This window comes from Rhinatrema bivittatum, unplaced genomic scaffold (genome assembly GCF_901001135.1).
Source record: "Rhinatrema bivittatum unplaced genomic scaffold, aRhiBiv1.1, whole genome shotgun sequence".
Taxonomy (NCBI): Eukaryota; Metazoa; Chordata; class Amphibia; order Gymnophiona; family Rhinatrematidae; genus Rhinatrema; species Rhinatrema bivittatum.
Window position 1 is genome coordinate 79,248 of NW_021820822.1, and position 21,917 is coordinate 101,164.

General features: G+C 47.1%; 1 long non-coding RNA gene across 2 annotated transcripts; it reads left to right on the plus strand.

The window, feature by feature from the left end:
• Positions 1-3,442: 3,442 nt before the first annotated feature.
• LOC115082169 lies at positions 3,443-20,304 on the plus strand. 2 transcript variants are annotated; one of them, XR_003854094.1, is made up of 4 exons: positions 3,443-3,594; positions 11,027-11,111; positions 11,210-11,333; positions 20,183-20,304. It is a non-coding gene; the product is annotated as an uncharacterized LOC115082169 (long non-coding RNA). The 2 variants fall into 2 exon arrangements; XR_003854093.1 differs by lacking the exon at positions 20,183-20,304 and having other exon boundaries at positions 11,210-11,905.
• The last annotated feature ends 1,613 nt before the right edge of the window (positions 20,305-21,917 follow it).

Genomic DNA, 21,917 nt, shown 5'->3' on the forward strand with positions numbered 1-21,917 from the left:
CCGTTATGGAACACAATACAATAGAGATTCTAACGATTTATCGTTATAAATCGTTAGAATCGTGAGCCGGCACACTAAAACCCCCTAAAACCCACCCCCGACCCTTTAAATTAAATCCCCCACCCTCCCGAACCCCCCCCAAATGACTTAAATAACCTGCGGGTCCAGCGGCGGTCCGGAACGGCAGCGGTCCGGAACGGGCTCCTGCTCCTGAATCTTGTTGTCTTCAGCCGGCGCCATTTTCCAAAATGGCGCCGAAAAATGGCGGCGGCCATAGACGAACACGATTGGACGGCAGGAGGTCCTTCCGGACCCCCGCTGGACTTTTGGCAAGTCTCGTGGGGGTCAGGAGGCCCCCCACAAGCTGGCCAAAAGTTCCTGGAGGTCCAGCGGGGGTCAGGGAGCGATTTCCCGCCGCGAATCGTTTTCGTACGGAAAATGGCGCCGGCAGGAGATCGACTGCAGGAGGTTGTTCAGCGAGGCGCCGGAACCCTCGCTGAACGACCTCCTGCAGTCGATCTCCTGCCGGCGCCATTTTCCGTACGAAAACGATTCGCGGCGGGAAATCGCTCCCTGACCCCCGCTGGACCTCCAGGAACTTTTGGCCAGCTTGTGGGGGGCCTCCTGACCCCCACGAGACTTGCCAAAAGTCCAGCGGGGGTCCGGAAGGACCTCCTGCCGTCCAATCGTGTTCGTCTATGGCCGCCGCCATTTTTCGGCGCCATTTTGGAAAATGGCGCCGGCTGAAGACAACAAGATTCAGGAGCAGGAGCCCGTTCCGGACCGCTGCCGTTCCGGACCGCCGCTGGACCCGCAGGTTATTTAAGTCATTTGGGGGGGGTTCGGGAGGGTGGGGGATTTAATTTAAAGGGTCGGGGGTGGGTTTTAGGGGGTTTTAATGTGCCGGTTTTTCGATTTTTCGATTTTTCACGATTTTTCACGATTTGTCACGATATTTTACCCCCCCAAACGGCAACAATACGATTCCCTCCCCCTCCCAGCCGAAATCGATCGTTAAGACGATCGAGGACACGATTCACATCCCTACTTCTAATCCTTTTCTTTTTAGAAACGTATTTGTTAAACCTTTTAACTTAGGAATTGAATATTTCAGAGATTTTCCAGGTAACATCCTCACTCAGGATGGTTATCCTAACTTTATCCCTGCTTCCCTTCCCTACCCCTGGGAGATTTTGCTGGATGGTTCTGGAAGATGGCATCAAACAGTACACCCTGGGAGGTTCCATCTAGAGACCTAGCAACACAGAAACATTTCACACTGCACTAACCTCGGCCACGACTGCAGGAGAAGGTCTCTGCCACAGGGAGGCGCTGTTTAGTGTCGCATTCTGGGACTTGTTTTTGTTTGTAAAACATTGGAGTGAGAGCAGAGCCAGGACTGGATTAGGCTTTCCCTGTGCACATTGAGCTGTATTGCTGCTATGCTTGGGCATGTGCTTGCAAATCTATCTCATGCATAATTGTAGATATCCTGAAAGCCTGGCCTGTTTGTGGCTCTTGAGAACTGGAGTTAGACACCCCTGTCATACATGTTCCTCCCCCTAGCACTGAGGTGCCTCTGCCTATTGAGATTTTTTACTTCTGCCTTTTTTGTGCACTACAAAGCCCTTGAACTTCAACAGTGGAAAGGGAATTCTCTCTGAGCCTGAGGCGGGAGGAGAGTCTACAATCAGTTGCTGTAGCTCCTACCCCATCTAATGCCCCTGTACTGGCAGTGGTGGAGCAAAGGGCAGGAGCAGCTCCAGAAAACTGTCCATCTTTACACTGAAACCACACTTTATCACTTCCCCTTGCTCCCACACGCACAACACAGTCAGACTTTTACCAAATCCAGAATAAAGGACCGCAGATTAGAAATAGAAATGTGCAGATAAAAACTGAACTAGAGATCTCAAAAAGCCAGACTCTGCAGCGCAGTACTGGAAAAATTAAATGCATCACCTCAACATTTCTATCCCCTCCACCCTCACCCCTACTTTGGCCCTGTCCTCTCCAGATGCTGGAGGAGCAGGCAGTGGCAGAGGCTCCATGAAATCACAGCTGCTGCACGTGCCTTTTCCTCCTGTTGTGCTTCTGGGCGGGCCACCTGGAGAGGTTTCACTGGACAGGTACAGAAACTGACACCGGAGTCGTGTGAGCTTCGGTTGGCAACACTTGCGTAGGCAGCGAGAAGGTTCCCTGCCCTACAGGCCATGGCTTGCCTGGCGATTACATTGTCCTGTTACCATCGTAATTGAACATTTATAAGAGGAAGTGGAACCGGACTGCTTGGTCCTAAACCAGGTAATTAGCAACCCTAGTGACAGAGGCCTAGAAAAGAACTCCTACCCCACCCTCCGTAGAATTGCCACCGAACCCAGGTCAACCCAGACAGGCTGATCAAGTCTTGCTTTTGCCTCATTGCATGTTTGGCGTCGGAGTTCTGGTATCTGCTTCCTGTGCACTCGCAGCCATCCTAGTTGTCTGCAGTCGTCCTCGTCACTTGCTTTCGTTGCAGTCCAGCTGCAGACTTACAGAGCAGCAGATGTTAACTGCAGCAAACCAGGGGGAGAGAAGGAAATAACAGAAAGGGGCAGGTCCTCTGCACCAGGGCAGCTGCCCCAGTCACCTAATAGGCCGTGGTTCGAGCTGTCTCGGCAGCACTGCACATGGTAACAGAGTAAATGAGAGCAGATAAAGACCCAAATGTCCATCCAGTCTGCCCAGCAAGCCTGCTATTGGTAGAAACCGCTGCGCCATGAAGGTTATTCCCCATGCAGAAGTGTTACACCTAGGGAGTAACATAGGGTGAGACAATTTCTCTGCTTTTCATTCTCGCTCAGCTGTTGTGTGATTCTCACACTGGCAACCAATCTTCCTGACCCTTCTGGCTTCCTTGAAACCACTGCTTCTTCTTCCTCCTCACCCAGTCTGCTGTTAGTTGAGTCCCCTAGCCCTGGGGTTGCAGAGAGTCCCTGATCCCTTCCCCCATCCCTGCAGGCTATCTTCTTCAGCACTTCCCCCTCATATCCTTTGCTGGCATGACAATTTTCCATGTTGCCAAAGTAATATAGAAATAATGCACAGAATAATTAAAATAAAACAGGAAACATTAAAAAAAAAAATGGAAAATAAGAGAAGGAAAGTGCTGACGCTATGTAAGTCTTCCAGCTGGGGCTTCTCCTCTTGCTGCAGGCAGAGGAGCTGGGGTTCTTGGCTGCAATTCTCCTGTCACTCCTGTGCAAAGGCTGCACTTAAGCAGTGAGTCATTCCGGTGCTCAGCAGCAGCACAGCTCGCATTACATTACACAGGAATGCAAGCGCAGCACTACAGCAAACCTCCATGTAAATGTCAGGCACATGTGAATCAGCAATGGCCACTCCCACACAATATAAACTGCAAAGAGCTCTGGGCCTCGTCCCCCCGAGACACAGAAGAGGAGAAAAACCTTAGTGAATCAGGCCCTCGGTTTGGATAACAGTGACTTAACCATATAACATGAAAGGGTTCAGGTTCTTCTTGCAGCGATGATCAGTTGCTTATGAGTTATGCGAACAGTCTCTCTCAGAGCTTTCGCCTCCTGCCTTCATCCTGTAAGTGACCGCTTCCTGGAAAGCTGAATTCTCCAGTGGGGGGGGGAGGGGGTCGTTAGCCGATTAGTCCGAATCCTGCAGCTTGCTCTTCTTCCCAAATCCAGAAATATCTGTTACAGGTTTGTTTTTTAACAGACATGGGGGGAACTGGAGAGCGCACCACACGGAAGAGAATAATTGCGCTGCTCCTTCAGCAGTCCCTCTTCCCGCCTGCTTTCTGCAGGCCGCCTCCAGGAGAAGGGACGAGTGCATCTCGCTGGTACTGTGCAGCAGCAGCAGCAGCAGAACATGTCTGACCAGTACTCCCTGCCTGCTGCCCACCTCCCACATCTGCTCGCTTTAGTTCTCTTTGGGGCCAGACGTCCTAAAGGTTCGGGCCCTCCGTCGCTAATCTGACTTTAAAGCTCAACAAATTAAAAATCCGTGACGGTACCGCAGCTCCGCTTCATATAAAATTGGCGGGATTTAGGCAAAAGAAAAAGGATATTTGCTTTCTATGGACAGAACTATAGATAGCTTAAAATTAAAAAGTAGTTGAACCATATCTTCCGATCTGTCTAAACTATTTAGACAGATCGGAAGATACACGATCGGCTGTACCTTTAATAAGAATCAAGCAGGGGTTTACATAAATCAATGTCACGGGTATCTGCATATCTTAGTACTTTAAATTCAGTGCAGTCAGAGCGGCTTTGAAAGCCTCACAGCACCGGGCATGAGACTGCTCCAGTAGGTGGAAGAGATAAAGATGTCAAGGCCCCCCCCCCTGTGACGTGAGAAGAAACAAAAAGTATATTCCACTTCAGGAATAAGCCTCCCCCCCCCCCCCCCCACCAAAGGAGAAAGCCGTGCCCTTTAAAGTCTGAAACGATGCATCATCTTGTAGAGTAATATTCTCCTTGCGCTCTTCCATCAGTAAACACCTTTCAAATCTCTTTCTTCTCATTAGGCCCTGATCAAAGAACCTTATGACCTATGACGAGCAATTTCCTGGCAATATCCTCTCTTGCTTTGAGTCTTGTATCGGTGTGGCTAGATTTGTTTCTAAGTCCCTGTCTGCCGTGATTAATCATCCGGAGATTGATTTACCCCTTTACTGGCTGGCAAGGAGGCTCCGGGCTGGTCAGAAAGTTGTAAATTTGTTCTTCGGGGGGGGGGACGACGGGACGTCAGCATGTACAATATTTTTTGAAATGCTGCATAATTTATATTTGTCAGGATAATGTAGTGTAAATCGCAGTCTTTAAGTAATTAATTAAAAATGCAATACAGAAAAATAATAATCAAAGATGCAGAATTGCTAATATTTTGTGTATATTCCCTCTGGCACACTGTGAGTGTAGATCATAAGTCTATCTCCTGCACCCTCTCTTCTCACTCTTTCCTGTCAGGCCTAAAATCCACTGCTTTCCATTATTTTTCCCCGCCCCTGACCTCTTTCATTTGCTCCACCCCCTCTCCAGAGCCTGACCCTCTTTATGCTCCATTCCAGGCTGACCCCCTCTGCTTTCTCAATCTTAGACCCTAACCCCTTCTGCACTGTCTCCCTCTTCCCCAAAGCTGACCAAGCTCTGTCTCTCTCTCTCCCCGACCACCCCAGCTTGGCCTGACCCCCTCTCCATATTCTTTTACCACTCCCTGCCCCTGCCTTGGCCCAAACCTTTCAACAGGCCCGGCGCAACCGGGTGTGCATTCCATGCATTTGCACGGAGCAGCACACCCGGGGAGGCGGCAGCCGGCAAGGCCATGGGCCACCGGCTGGTTAGGCTCCGCCAGCGGCCCCGCGGCCTCTCCTGCTGCCGTACAGCCCACCGGTCTTCTTGCTTGGGGAGGGGAGGGAGTGGAAGCTGTGCGCGGATGGGCCAGCAGCAGGAATAAGGTGCGCCAGAGCCTGGGGAAGAGAGAGAGAGAGAGAGAGGATAGTGGATCTGAACTGGGAGGTGGGGAGTGCTGGAAGACAGAGCCTGGAGGGAATGTGCTGGGGAGAGAGAGAGAGACGAATGGGGATGGGCTGGAGGAGAGATCAGTGGGGGTGATGAGAGAGGGAGAGACTGGTGGGAATGGGCTGCTGGAAGAGTGGTGGAATAGCAAGAGAGACTGGGGAGGATAGGCTTGGGGCTTTATTTCTTACGTAATCACCCTGAGCACCGACTCCTCAATTTCTGTGTCAGTTTCTGGAATCTGAATTTATTAAAAATGTACAATCTGCACTTTCTCAGGCCAAGTAACGTTCAGGGCGGATTTCAGTCAATTACAGCCATAAAATCCTTAACATGATAAAAACAGAATGACCACAGCAAAATACAAAACATATAAGAAGAAAAATTCTTGCATCAGCTCTGACACAGTGCCATAAAATAGGAGAATAAAGGGTGTCATATCCATTGCTGCCGCCATTAAAAGCGCCAAAAGTTGTGGCTGGCAAAGTGCCCGCACACAGCTTCTGCTCCCCCCAAGTGGGAAGATCAGTGGGCTGGACATCCTGAGATAGCAGCAGGCCCTTGGGGGCCGTGGTGGAGCTCATCCCGCCATGACCTGAAGAGAACAGGAGACCATGATGTGTGTGAGCTTGTATCCATGTCTGAATGAGTGAGAGCCTGTGTGTGAGCCTGTGTCTATGTGTCTGTGACTGTGACTGTGTAAGAGTCTATGTGTGTGTGAGATCTTCTGTTTGTGTCTGTGTGAGAACCTGTGTGCCTGTGAATTGTGTGAGACCTTGTGTGTTTGTGTATGTTTTGTGTCTGTGAGAGCCTATGTGTCACATACAGGCTCTCACAGGCATGCGCACACACACACATATAATGTATCTGTGAGGGTGAGGGAGAGGCAGCCTGTGTATGTTGGAGAAAGGGAGTGTGTGAGAGAATGAATGTGTTATTGTGCATGTGTGTTAGTGTTCGAGGTAGTTGTGGGTGGATCCTTGGGCCGGTGGCAGATGACCACGTCCCCGGGGGAAGATCCTGAGAGGGACCACTGGTCAGGCTCAGAGTATGGAGACAGGCACCCACTAGTTCTGTTATTAAACAGTATATTGAATCACCAGAGGTGGCAGTAGTGAGCTGGAAGTGCCCGGCTGGGCTGTAGTCCCTCAGATATTGGAACAGCGATCCTGGATAACTGAGCTGTAGAGAAACTGAAGATAGTGAATAGTCAGGGTATGCAGAGTTCAGGAACAGAACCTTGATGGTAACACTCACACAATAGTCTCTTAGCAGCAGCCCAGGAGCTGGAATGAGTAGGCCCTTGAGGAGCGAGTCCCTGGTTCCACTGAACACTCTGAGAGAGAGATGGTAACTCACTGGTGTTGTAGGCAGCGATGACTTCCTGGCAGAAGTGGCATTCAGTAGTAAGTCCGGGAATGTGGGCCCTCGAGGAGCAAGTACCGGTTCCAGACTGCGATCTGAAAAGCAAAAGAGAGAGCGAGGCTCCCGAGGAGCGGGTACCCCTGGTAAGTCGGAGGAGGCAGAGTAGCAAGGTATGCGGAGAGCGAATCCCATCCGCCGATACCTGGAGGAAAACCCTTGCTAACTCGATTAGTTAGCGAATTCAGAGACCTTAAATATCCGGTGAGGATGACGTCACCTCAGGGGGACGCCCCTGAGGTTCGCGCCACTGCTGGCACTTGAGTCGGGGTCACGCCGCGCGTGCGCGCCCTTAGGCTGCTGGGAAACATGGCGGAGTGCAGTGTCCAGCCGGTCCGGGGACGCTGGAAGGGAACGGTAAGATGAAGCCGCGGCAGCCAAACTTCCAACAGGCAAAGAGGGAGTCGCCAAAGAGGTAAGGTGGGCGTAGTGGAGACGTCGGGCAGCGACGGTCGCAACAATGTGTGTGGGTGAGAAGATAACATTTGTGCAGCCCTACATCCCCCAATCCTCGACAATCTCAGGGAGACTGGAAATCAGATCGCAGGTATGGAGAGCAGATTTTTACATCCTTATTAGCTTTAATTATTGGGTGTAATTTGGTTATTCTGCTCTTTTGAAATATTTTTGGTGGGAGAATAGAACATTTTTTATTGGATTTTTTATTCATCAGATCTTTGAAATTTTTTTGGTGTTTGGGAAATTTTCGATATTCTATTCATTAACTGTTTGAAATAGTCTTTTTATGAATATAACTTTACTATTATGATGTTTTATATTTCTTGATTTTATTATTTAATGTTTTTATGAAGAATGGTAATGTTTCTGTTTTTCCATTGTTGCTCCGCATGCAGAGTCTGGCTTGTTGTGGGTTCCAGTTCAGTTCTTCTCAGCACGTTTCTGTTTATACTTTGATCTCTTTATTCTGTACTAGCAACTGTACCTGTTCTATGCCCGAGTGGCGAGCCTTTTTATTGGCAGATATCGTCTTCTATAAACATCCCCCGCACTCCCCCTCTTACCAACCAAGCTGTCTCTTGCACTCCCCTACACCCCTTTTCCTCTCTCACACACACATTCTCTCTCACCGGCATCCCCCTCCCCTCATATAGGCTCCCTCTCTCTGAAACCCACAGTCAAGCATCCCTCCCACCCACCCTCTCTTACCTCCCATGCTCTCTCTCACACCCTCCCCACCCCCCTCTCACTAACCATGCTCTCTGTCACCCCCCCTCTCTCACACACACATATTCTCTCTCACCGGCATCCCCCCCCCATGCTCTCTCTCACACCATCCTGCTCTCTCTCACCATCCCCTCCCCGACACACATTCTGTCTCACCGGCATGCCACGGGACCCGTGCCGTTCGCGGTGAAGATGAAGGCCTGGTGTGCCATTCGCGGTGAAGATAAAAGCCCGGGCATGCCAATCGCGGCACACGAGGGCCTTCCCTTTTTGCCGTGAACGGCACGCCAGGCGTTCATCTTCGCCGCGAATGGGCTGTGGGACGCGCTATGTTCGCAGCATGCCAGAGTCTCCTCTGCTATATTCTGCCTGTCCCGCGATGGCCGCTGTCCTTTGTACCTCTGTCGTGTTTGAGCCTCCAAGGCGGCCAGGGAGCTGCCTGCGCCATCTATCGGCGGGCTGGGGAACATGCGCGAGCACTGACGGACAAACTACCAAGCCCAATATAGCGCCATCTATCGGCAGGCTGGGGAACATGCGCGAGCACTGACGGACACACTACCAAGCCCAATATATTATAGCGCCATCTATCGGCGGGCTGCGGAACATGCGCGAGCACTGACGGACACACTACCAAGCCCGATATATTATGGATTTGGTCAGGGTCTCTCTCTGTTCTGCATATGTGACCGAGGTGAGATATTTTGCTGGCATGTAATTTCTGTGTAGGGATCTATAGCAGCCTGGTTTCCTAATAAGAGTTTTATTGGTGTTATAGGGCCTGGTGCAATATGTGCAGTGTTTCCTTTTCATAGATTGCTAAGGTTGTTTTGGTTTGGAAAGTTTACTATATTTTAATGGTAATTCTGTTTTTTTCATGGCTTTCTGAGGGTCAAGCTAACACCCAGCACACATTACAAAAAGTCCAATTAGCTCCAAGTGTCTTTTTTTGTAGAGTTTTCTGGTTGGCATCACATTAGTGCATGTAAATATAATATGCATGTTGTAAGTGATATTTTTGCCACAGAAGGCTGGATGTTCTTTTTCATGTAAAATTTGTTATAAATGCATAATTTAATTGTGTGTCTGTAAAAGATGTGTGCGGGGGGGGGGGGGGGATGTGTGCAAGGCTGCAAGGTTTGCCTAAGGTAGCTAATACTCTTCCCTATCCATGGGTTCTGGGACGGGTGTGTGTGTGTGTGTGTCAGTTTTTAAAAATATAGATTGCAGGTCGGAGCTGGGCTTTATTTGATGGACCTGGGACAGACACTGAATGAATTGGGGGGAGGGAGCACAGTAATTTTTCGCACAGGGCAGCCAAAAAGCTCGCACCGGCCCTGCCTCTCAATGCATTCTATCCCTGGGCTGAACTTCCTCCACACTCATATTTGCTCCCTGCCCTCTTCATCCCCTAGGCCTTGAACCCTTCTCCTTCTCCCTTTCTTCTCAAGACTGGCCTCTTAAATGTTTCCCACATCCTAAGGCCTGACTCCCGTATTATAGACGCTGCCTGCCTCCTGGGTCACGTGGGCTAACACTGACGCCTGCCTCCTGCCCATGTGGTATTTGCTGATGCCTTCTTCCTCTGTCCATGTAGGCTGATAGACAAAGCCACCCAATGACTTGCAGTCAGATTTTGTGCAAATTATGAAAACTGTGCACAAATTCTTACCTGAGTACTGTGCAGAATTCCCTCAGAAGTAAAACTGGGTGAGGAACCGGTTGAGCAGCAGGGGACAAAAAAGGGCGGGAAATGGAGTTATGGGTCGCACAGCGGGGTACCCCAGGGGGAGGGTTGGTACTGGGACTGATCCTGTTCAATAACTTCATTAACAACATTTTCAGGAGTAGGCTCGTTTGCGGACGGTGGTACAAACTGTAACAAAGCAGACATGACAGAAGGGATGGAACAAATGGAAAGGAGACTCGAGATTCACTGAAACATACAATTTAACCAGGGGCACCTAAACCTTTACTCTCAGTTGTACTTGTAATGTAATGTTTCAGTGGTCAGCCATTGCCAGGACTGCTTTGAATATCCTCTTGATGTAAAGACTGGATGGCGGCCATGTATTTTGCCACATTGAGTTGGAGGGTGTGGCCTTTCACACGCCGGTCCTCATCAAGATAGAAGATTATGTTTACATTAGTAAGTATTTAATCTTTTTATCAGTTTTAGATAATCGTAACCAGCAATGAAGAAGCCACACTTTATTCCATGCAGAGCTCTTAAGCAAGACGAGAAGAGTATGGAGAATTTTGATTGCAAGCTTTTTTTTGCATTTCAGAATATCAGAATTGGACTGCATTGAAGCCATTTTGAAACCAATTCTGAATAACAAAATGATGCCTGTGTATTTTATCAGTTTCTAGGGGGAAACATGTGTATGATTTGCCGTATGAGAGAATGTGACCTGCTATCAGAAGTTTCCATTTACCACCCCTAGTATTCAGGATCTGTATAATCTGCAAGAATCTGACTCCCTAGTTCATGTGTGCATGATTATTTTGAAGGTCTTGTCCAAGGGAAAAACAGTGCTTTACCCTTGGAAATGGCCTGTTATAGGGCGGATAAACTGACACATGACCTGCCTAGCCTGTGCGTGCGTAGTTTTACCCGCAGCGAGCTGAGGCGTTCCTGGAATTGGACATGGGGAGGAGTTCACACTTATAGGCTTTTACAGTTTCAAAAGCAGGCGTGTAACGTTTTCAGAATATTTCCATGCACAAATTAGCAGGGCTCATTTTCAAGAGGAATTTGTATGTGCACTCTCCCTTTGAAAGTGAATCTATCATAGGTGCGTATTATTTGACGGAAACTGTATGCGGCCTGGTAGCCTTTAGGGATTGCCAAAGTAACTGTTTGATTTTCTGTTATTTTGAAGGAGAATCTCCACTTATGTCAGCGATGGGGTGAATTTCAGCCCGCTGCTCTCTTTCAAGGCTACCGAAATCAATTTGTCTTGACAGGTGTGTCTAAATGCTGCTTTCGTGGAGAAAAGTCACTTCTTTGTCAAGTGGGAGCCTTGAGAGCTTAATGATGCATGTGTTTCCTTTTTGTTGCAAAGCTGCGTTTTCTAATGGGAAGCTGGAAAGTAACAGACGAGACAAAATGAAAGGAAGACTGGGATCTCTGACTTGGAGCTACATTTTGCACGGAGAGATTAATTCATCAGGCTAATCGTATAAAAAGTAATTAATAACTTTTTTTTTGTCTGCTATATATCCCTCAGCAGTTAGAATGATAAAAAAAAAGAAAAATCATCATATGAGACTTTGTGTGGAAGGATGAATTTGATGAAGATGGTTTAAAATGAAAAAAAAAACTTTAATTAAAGTCTAGAAAGGTCATTGAAGTCCTGGCTTCAGATAATAGTGAAATTATAAAACAGTTGGCAAATATCTCCAAGAAGAACAAGAGCATTGATCTGTGAGAGAGAAAAATATACGTTCACAAAGCAGTCCTGTAATTCTAAGGAGTGATGTAAATTATGGAAGGCCATGTGAATAGTTCACATCTTTCTGTTCATAAAATCCATTTTAAAAGGCTGAATAAGAAGATGATTTACATTTCTGTACACCCATGGGGTTTTGGGGGGGTTTAAAAAGGGAGAAGGTCAGGTCTGAGTTTGACAAAAGTCTTAAGAGCAGAGGCGTTCTTAAAGAATTTGGCTCCTGGGATGGATATTGCTTTGGCAACCCCTCCCCCCAATATATATAATTTTAAAATTTCCTAAACATCGATAAAATATTTGAAAACAGCAGACACATCAAATATTATCCAATAATCAAAATGAATAAGGATTTTAAAAATCTCCTGCTCTCCATATCTGTCATCCTAAGATTGTTATAGACTGGGGACACGCATGCACACACTCACTCACACACACACTCTCACACATACATACACACACACACACAAATAAACGTGCTTGGTGAGAGACAGAGGGAATAGCCACTGCTATTAATTGCATCAGTAGCATGGATCTTCTTAGTGTTTGGGTAATTGCCAGGTTCTTGTGGCCTGGTTTGGCCTCTGTTGGAAACAGGATGCTGGGCTTGTTGGACCCTTGGTTTGACAGAGCATGGTGATTTCTTGTGTGTGAGAGACACACACACTTTCTCTGTACCTCTCTCACATACACATTGCCTCTGTGTCTTTCTTATACACAGACATACTTCCTCCATCTCTCTCTCTCACACACACACACACACACACGCTTCCTCTGTGTCTCTCTCACACGCTAAAACACACACATGCACACAGGCAGACAAAAACTGAACTGGAAACCACAAACCAGATGCTGTATGCAGTGCAACAATGGAAAAGCAGAAAATCACTATTCCTCAAAACAATACAATCAAGAAATATAAATCGATCAGAATAATAAAACTATACTAAAAATATACATTTCAAAACAGTTGATGAACAGAAGAATATTCAATAATTAAAAGCTCCTGTACACATTTTTAAAAATGTCCTAAACATCAATAAACTATTTCAAAACAGCAGACATTAAATAACATCCAGTAATTAAAACTAATAAGGATTTTAAAAATCCCCCACTCTCCATACCTGTTACCCTGAGATTGTTGTGAACTGGGGGCACACACACACAGAGACACAAACAAAATATGCTCCCTCTGTCTCTCACACACATACACGCTTGGTGAGAGACAGAGGAAGCTTGAGTATGTTTGTGTGTGAAAGAGACACACATACTTTTCCTCCGTTGCTCTCTCATACACACACGCGCTTCCTCTCTCACCCCTGCACACAGGCACCATCTCATATATATACACAGGCACACACACAAACTCACTCTTCTATACACTCACCTCTCATATATATACACACACACACATACATACCCTCATATACCCTCATACACATACACCCTCTCACACACACACACACACATACATACCCTCATACACATACACCCTCTCTCTCACACACACACACCCACACATACCCTCATATACCCTCATACACATACACCCTCTCACACACACACACACACACTCCCCTCTCATACACTGGCACTTACTCTCACAGGGTCAGTCTCTCACTTCTTCAGCTGCTGGCTGCATGGCAGGGTCTCTTCTTCTGCTGCTGGCTCCAAGAAATGCCAGTGGCACTGCTAGGACTCTTCTTCTGTCGCTGGCCTCTTCTTCCATAGCTTGCTTTTGCTGGCGGGGAGTGGAAACCCCGCCAGCACATCACTGCTCTGTGCCACCGCAGGACCTTCCTGCTGAGGGCAATGGCACCCCTCCGCCTGTTGTCACCCGGGGCAGACCGTCCCCCTCGCCCCCCCTTAATACGCCTCTTTTAGGGGCCGATGCAATAAAGTGTGCCCAGACTAATGCAAGGGTTTACTCACGGTTGGGCACGAGTTTTGGACGTGCTAGACTAGCACCCGATGCAGTAAGGAGATTAGCGTGCCCTGGAAATGTGGAACCTATAGCACCCATCATATGTAACTTCCATTGGCTATTACTCCTAAAAGCAGGAAAGCGCTGGGCACCCAGTGCACACTTTTTAATACTGGAAATTTAAGTCCAGACCCGGAGGTGGAGTAAAATCAAGTCGCAGCCAAGGGCTCATGAGAAAAAAAAAAAAAGTCTGGTCTGTGAAAACGATAAATGTCATTGTAACACTCTAATTTACCACTTTTGGTGAAGAAAAATAAATGTATATTTTGACTTGATCAGAAGAAACCCACTTTTCTTTGTGGCCACACGATTTAGAAGTCTGTTGCAAGGGACACCTAACATAATCCACTTCAGCAACCTCAGCAGACTAACAAAAAAAGAATTGGGATCAAAACAGACGCTCACACTGAGCTCCCGTTGCAATTGGGCACCCAATGCAATAAACTATTGAGCACGTTGGCTGCACAATTCTCCCTCAGTGTGTCCTTTTTAATGCCGCCTCTCATTTAAATACTGCTTGGGAGGCCAGGGAATGTGGCTGCGCGCATGTTAAGAAAACAGGCACTAAATATTAGCACCCGTTTTGAGCGTGCGTTTTACTGCATCAGCCCCTTATATATATAATTACAGGAGCTGGTCATTATGGAAGCATTAAGGCCACAGTCCATAGCGTGCGTTATAGGGGCAATATTCAAAATGTTTTATGCAGGTAAATGCCAGAAGTCTCTTTGAAAATTGTCCCCCTTTAGTGCGGGTAAAAGTAGGTGACAAAAGGAGCCAGTTGGATCAGGGGAATGAGAGTGGGTGCAACGAGTTTATTTTGAAATCTCCGAGCAAACTTTCGCATGTGTATTTTACATCAGGTGCAAAGCATGTAGCTCCCAAACTTCTTGTGTTCCCTGCTTGCTGCAGATTTTCAGCAGGAAACTCCATGGAGGCAAAGGAGTTTCCCTTTGAAAATGAACTTGGGGTGCTTTGCATCCGTGGGTCTGTGGAGTTTCTCCTCAGGATTTTGCTATTGCCTTCTCTGTTTCTAGGATTACACACTCTGCGAATGAGCCATAGGGGGGAGGTAGGCTGAGGGAATTCAGCTGCTGGAGGAGTGCACATGGCCAGTTAATGCTACAACCTACTGGGTTCGCATGTCTGTTACACAACTGATCTTTGTGCTTTTTACATTTGATTTCTGAGATGACGGGCTTTGAAGAGTTTGATTTATATGATGGGACACATGAATGTTATAGGTACTGTGATTTTTCGACTAGGATTAACCATCGGCCAGCTAAGAAGGTTGCATTTCAGAATTCCATGTCATACTAAGATTGCCTCGTTCTTTCATTGCAACCTTCATGAATTGACATTTGCAACAGGCAACCACACAGGAAGCAGTAAATTCATTATCTAAATGTATCCAAACAAACTCTTTCTTGTGACTGCCTCCCACTGACGCGTCTTCTTTGTTACTTCCTATGCTGTAGCTTTGATAAATGCGTATCCGTGACTGCACTGCAGGTCACAGCATTTCACTAGATGCTCCAGTTTTTATAAACTCTTGATTGTGGGCTAAGACATTAGAAAATTTTTCTGAAACCAGATGTCCTGATCTCTGCTTTGTTCCGTTTAGAATCAATCATTCTATGTGGAAAACCACCTTGGCTTTCATTGATTTTGATGCTACTCTGCATGTATCTTTCCAATTCATCGAAGCAGTTCTAATTGTCCTTTTCATTTGCTTTCAAATGCATCTGGTCCACAGTTCTAACAGAGAGGAAGTCAATAAGGCTAAGGCAGCTTTCTGATTTCCTCTAAGCCCTATACTGGCTGAGGCAGACAGAATGCAGACCCTCCTCACTGTGTCTTGGAGTTTTCACCCTCACCTTTTCTAAAAAAAAAAAACCCTCACTCACAGTTCCTAGATTGCTTTGGCGACTTATCTAGTATCTTTGTTGTCTGCTTTTCGTTTCATACAAGCTACAGAAACTGATTCCGTCCATTAGCAGCTCCAAGACATTTTCAGATGAATAGCTGGGAGATCCAGATGAAGGAGATGTGAAGCCTGCACTGGGCGCTGATTTAGTTGCAAAGGATGTTAATCGAGTTTCTGCCTCACCAGCAGCTTTTCTGCTTGCTTTCCTGTTTGTAGATGAATTCTTTTGTAGAATAACATAGTGAGTGCTTGCCGTATTTCTCACCATGGGGCAAAGGGCCATATTTATCAAGGAGTTTTCCCATAATCACAGAATGGGAGAAAGCCTTTTGACAAACTGGGTCCAAAATGTGAGGCTGTAATGTAAATGTTAAGATTCTCATACTGAACTGTACCCTGCCCACAAAATCATTCATATTTGCTGCATAAGGAGGGAGTTGATGTCTTAGAGGGCAATGTTCAAATGGAGCTTACTTGGGAAAATCCCTGGGGCTGAAAATCTCCTCCCCCACCCAGAGGCTAAATCTTTTCGTCAAGTTTCTCAAGACAGCTAGAGGAGGGAAAGGAAGCATCGGGATTTGATTTCCAATTCTCCGCGGGGGCTCAGCCTGCAGCTGAACTGGGTGCAAAGCCCAAGGGTCCATTTGTACTTGGGGGGCCTTGCAGATGCTCATTTTCAGAGGGAAACCAGCTGGGGAGTTTCTTTTTGAAAATTAATTTGAAGAGCTGCGGATCTCTCACCCACTGAAAATTGCCCCCTTAAAATTTAGGAACGTGTAATCCCCTGGGAATAAAACCTGTCTTTTTAGTTATTTATTTATTTTAAAATATTTATTACCCACGCATCCTACTTTCAGGATGGGTTACAAGAAAACACATCATAAAATTACATAAGAATCGATGATCAATGACAAAAAAACCCAAACAAAATCACAGACATGGACAGCAGGATAGACCCAACTCTTGTCAGTATAGACGACTTTATAGTGCTCAGATGGAAAATGCCTTTTGAAATAAATGGGCTTTAAGAGTTTTCCAGAAAAAACTTTGGTTCTGCTGCTGTTCTTATTTCTTTTGGGAGGGAGTTGCATAAAAACTAGGGCTGCAATGGAGAAAGCACGTTCTCTAGTCTCTGCAAGATGGACTGCCCGAGGAGCGGGAGTGTCTAGAAGGCACTGACTGGAGGAGTGTAGAGTTCAGGACGGAGTGTGGAGTTTTAGTGTTGCTGCAATCCACGGTGAAGGAATATTATGAATGAGGGTATGAATAGTGAAACCCTTCCTCCCAAGGGAGACGGAGGTTAAAGAGCATGCTACCATTTAAGAGAACTGCAGAGTGAAAAAATAAGAGAGGACAATGCAGCTATGTAACACGAGTCGCCAGCCCAGGAACCACAGAAAGAGATTGAAAAGGTTGCCAGACCCCTTACTGTGAAGGTGCTTAAATGACCATTGAATAGATGAGTCGGAGACTCAGGTAGGGGAACTTGCATGTCACATTGCCCTGGACTACTGTTTGGGAATGACTAGAAAAGTCCTACATTGGAGAATTCTGAATAAGAGAGGGATTCGTGAGAAAGATGTACTGAAAAACAGTCCTAGGAAACAGATTCTCACGCTAGCAAGGGGAGTCAGACCCTTGGGTACCCAGTTCTCAGACAACAGAAAAAAAAGCCAGGCAGGATGGATGGGGTATGCACACCTTCTCTTTCTATGGTCCTGCCTGGGTCTTGGCCTTTTGGCTGAGAGAAGGTGACCTATCTAGGCTGGGTAACAACAAGTGACTGGCCATGAGCTTAGTAGAGCTAAAATCCCTAAAAGCTGAGACTGCGAAGGGGTCGGAATCACTGAATGCTAAACAAACTATGTGCCTAGTGGAGCTGAAAGCCCCAGCCAGGAAAAGCCCTCCTGCCAAGGGAGAGGCACCGAAGGACAGCGGCAAATCAGGAGGTGACCCTGAGTCCCCCCATGAGCTAGGGGAACCCAGCGGCAGATCGAGCGGTCCCCCAGGAAGAAGAGGGTTGTTAGGGTTGTTTTGGTATGGGAGGTTTACTGTATTGTAATGATGATTCTGTTTGTTCATGGCTTTCTGAGGGCCAAACCCACACTCAACACGCATTACAAAATGTTTAATTCCATAGGAGTTCCAAGTGTCTGTTTTGCAAATTTTTATGGTTGGCACCACAGCAGTGCATGTAAATATAATATGAGTGTTCTTTGAATGCTCTTTGTCATGTAAAATTAGTTATAAATGCATAATTGAAATGTGTGGGAGGGTGGGGTAGTGGGGCGTGTGCAAGGCTGTAAGGTTTGCCTAGTGTAACTAATACTTTTCCCTATCCAGTGATTGCAGGAGGGAGCTGAGCTTTATTTGATAGGCCTGGGACAGAGACTGAATGAATCGGTGGGGGTGGGGGGGGGGGGGAAGGAGGGGCAGCACAGTAATTGTTCACATAGGGCAGCAAAAATGCTAGCACTGAGGAGCAAGGGTGTTGGGCACCCTAGGCAAACCTTATAGCCTTTTGCCCCTTCACCACTGCCCTCCCCACACACAATTAAACATTGTGGGCCGGATTTTAAAAGCCCTGCTCTGGCGCGCCTATTTTGCATAGGCTGCCGGCGCGCGCAAGTCCTGGGGCTTCGTACAAGGGGCGGGAGGGGGCATGTCCGGGGGGGTCAGGGGGTGGTTCGGAGCGGGTCCAGGGGGTTGGCGCCGGCCCGGGGGCATGGCCGAGGCCTCCGGATCAGCCCCCGGGTCGGGTGATGGCGCGGAAGGATTTACGCGCGCAGGGGTTTTAAAATCCGCCCCTTAGAGAATAGCCACTGCCAATTAGCAATGGTAACGTGGAATAGACTTAGTTTTTGGGTACTTGCCAGGTTCTTATGGGCTGGATTGGCCACTGTTGGAAACAGGATGCTGGGCTTCATGGACCCTTGGTCTGACCCAGTATGGCATGTTCTTATGTATTGTATATTATATTTACTTGCATTGCTCTGCAAAAAAGACATTTGAAACCCAAATGGTATTAGGCCTATTGTAATGTGTGTTGGGTGTGGGCTTGACCCCCAGAAAGCCACGAGTAAACTGAATTAGATTTATAATATAGTAAATCTCCCATACCAAAACAGCATTAACTGCCAGCACTCAAACAGTAATAACCCTACCTATGAAAAGACAACACTGCAAATATTAATTACATGAAGCCCTAAAACACCAATATACCTCCTATTATGAAAACAGAACAAGCCAGGCTGCTTATAGATCCCAACACAGAAACTACATGCTAGCAGAATCTCACCTCTGTCACACATGCAGAACACAAACAGACCCTCACCAAATACAGAATAAATTTACTATACATTATAACTATAAACGTGCAGACAAAAACTGAACTGGAAACCACAACCAGCCACTGAAGCCAGACTCTTTATGCAGTGCAACATGGAAAAATGGATATATCACCATTCCTCAGAAAATATCAAATAATAAAATCAGGAAATATAAAACATTAATCAAAATTGTAAAACCATACTAATAAAAATAATAAATACTTCACCAGCCTGATGAATAGAACATCCAAAAACTAAAAACTCGTATACATTTTTATTAAATTTTCTCAAAACACAAATAAAATAATTCCAAACAGCAGATATATCAATTAACACCCAATAATTAAAACTAATAAGGATTTAAAAAATTTGCCCACTCTCCATTCCTGGGAACATTTGATTTCCAGTCACTCTGGGATTAGTGGAGGAGCACAGACTTTCTCCTCTCTTTTTCATATACACATACTCAAACACACACACACATTCGTTCACTCACAGACATGCTCACTCACATGCTCTCTCTCTCTCACACTCACACACACACACACACACATGTATGCTCTCACACACATGCCCTCAACATATGCTCCTTTTCACTCTCACTCACACGTCCTCGATGAGGTTGGCCCTTTCCTCTTTGGACACCCTCTGCCAGTGGCTCTGACTGGGCTCTACTGGTGGCCTCCTCTTTGGCTGCTAGCTGAATGGCCTCAGGCTGTCTATTATGCTACCATCGAAGGGCTGGCATTCTAATCATCCACCTTACTCACCTAATGGAAGTGCCAGCCCTGACAGGCAGAGCTCTGCCAAGGGAATGCCCCTTCAGAGTACCCTAAACACTCTCATGGGAGGCTTTCTGGCAATACAGTGTTCAGGTTTTTCTCTTTGGGTCAAGGACTACAATGAAGGCCTTGAATGAGGCTGGGAACTCCTTTCTATATGGAAATCTTGTGGTGTAATTTTGTAGAGGAAACTCAACACTAGACTACCATAAGCATTACCCAGCACCAAATACTTTCCACACTGTGATTATTTTTGTTGGACCAATGTAAAAATTCTTCAGAGATACCATTATACATGAGCGTTTGTGACCGTATAGGCAAATACAATATAATGCACCTCGGCAATGGAAGAGAAGTGCTGGATATAACTGAATGGTAAATAATTAATTTTAGTAGCACTGAAAAGGACCTAGGTATTATTATAACTTCTGCTCCAGGGGCCTTTGTACATAGTACATTAATGTCTAATTAGGTCATTAGCATGCTATGTACCTGTTTAGCATATGCCAATGCATTAACATTTAATGTGCTGGCACATTAGCTAAACAGAGTATTTTGTTTTCACAGTAGGAGGCCTTTCTACATAGCAGGAGGCCGGGAGCCTTTCAAAAACCGCATGAGAATTTGAGCACCACGCAGAGCCAGAAGGCATCAGCTGTTCCAGGGATGGTAGCCAGCAGCGGAGTAAGGTGAGAGACTGGTTGGCTAGCCGGGCTGGGAGGGTGGTAGTGGCTGGCTGGCTGTGTAGCTGTGGGCAGGCGGCACTGGCTGATGGACTTAGAGGTAGGAGGTAATTGTATACGGGGTGAGGAGACCCACATGACTGTTTTATTATTTCAGGAGGGCTTTAGGCGGGGCTGATCCTACGTTGGTCAACTTAAGGGGGTGCCTGCTCTGTCTAGGCAGCCCTCTGTCTGATGGGATGCTGAGGCTCATTTGACCATGCAGCTGAGCACTGCACCCTTTAATTGCAGTGGGAACAAAAAGTCAAGAGAGCCTGTAGTTTTCCAGGAGGACTTCCTACCCCTCCACCTAGCAGGTGTCACTTCACTAGGTCTAGAGCCAGCTCTGCCCATGGACCTGAGCCCTGAATCTTCTGAGTACCTCAAAATGCCTCTGAATCTGAGGCACCTTCACTCCTTCTTATCTGGATGCAGATAGGATCCACGGTGGGCTCGTGGACTCCCCCATCTTCTTCTTATCTGGATGCAGCTAGGATCCACGGTGGGCTCGTGGACTCCCCCATTTTCTTCTTATCTGGATGCAGATAGGATCCACGGTGGGCTCGTGGACTCCCCCATCTTCTTCTTATCCGGATGCAGATAGGATCCACGGTGGGCTCGTGGACTCCCCCATCTTCTTATCTGGATGCAGATAAGATCCACGGTGGGCTCGTGGACTCCCCCATCTTCTTCTTCTTTTTGGCGTTCTTCTTTCTCTCCCTTTTCTTTCGGATGGCTACGTTTTTGCTCTGTTTTTTGTTTTTATTGATATGTAAAATTTGGAAAATTCTCCATTAAAATGAATAATAAAAATGTATAGCAAGCAATGCTGCCAATATATTTGATTTCCTAAAGAAATAGACTGCACGTAGGAAGAGTTCTGTTCTGTAACTGTGTAAGAGAGTAGAGAAACCACACCTTGAACTTTTGGTCTCGCTGTCTTAGTTGCTCTGGGTGGTCCTATGGGATTATGAAGGTGTATATTATGGGGTAGATTTTATAATTTTGCGCGAGCACGTACTTTTGTTCGCACACCAGGCGCGAATAAAAGTACGGCCTCGGAGGGAACTTTCCTTCGCCCTCCCCCCACCTTCCCCTCCCTTCCCCTACCTAATCCACCTGTTACAGTTTTGGCTGCAGTGCAACCGCCTCACCACCAGGGGTCCCTCTAGTGCTGGCTCTCCTGACAGGCCCAGGCCATCACCCCTGTCCACTCTATGTTCTGGGTTGGCCCTTATAACCCTGCCTGACAGTTTTCTCGGGGCTTCGGCACCGAGCTCACCTGGGCTCCCTGCTCTAGCCTTGCGCGGCCTTCGGGCCTTTCCTTGCCCTGCGCGGCCTTCGGGCCTTTCCTTGCCCTGCGCGGCCTTCGGACCTTTCCTTGCCTTGCGCGGCCTTCGGGCCTTCTTCCTCGCTTTTCTTACCTGGCCTACGGGCCTTCTGACCTGCCTGCTCTGCTTACGGTGTGTGGCCTACGGGCCTTCTGTGTATGTGTGGCCTACGGGCCTTCTGACCTGCCTGCTCTGCTTACGGTGTGTGGCCTACGGGCCTTCTGTTTATGTGTGGCCTACGGGCCTTCT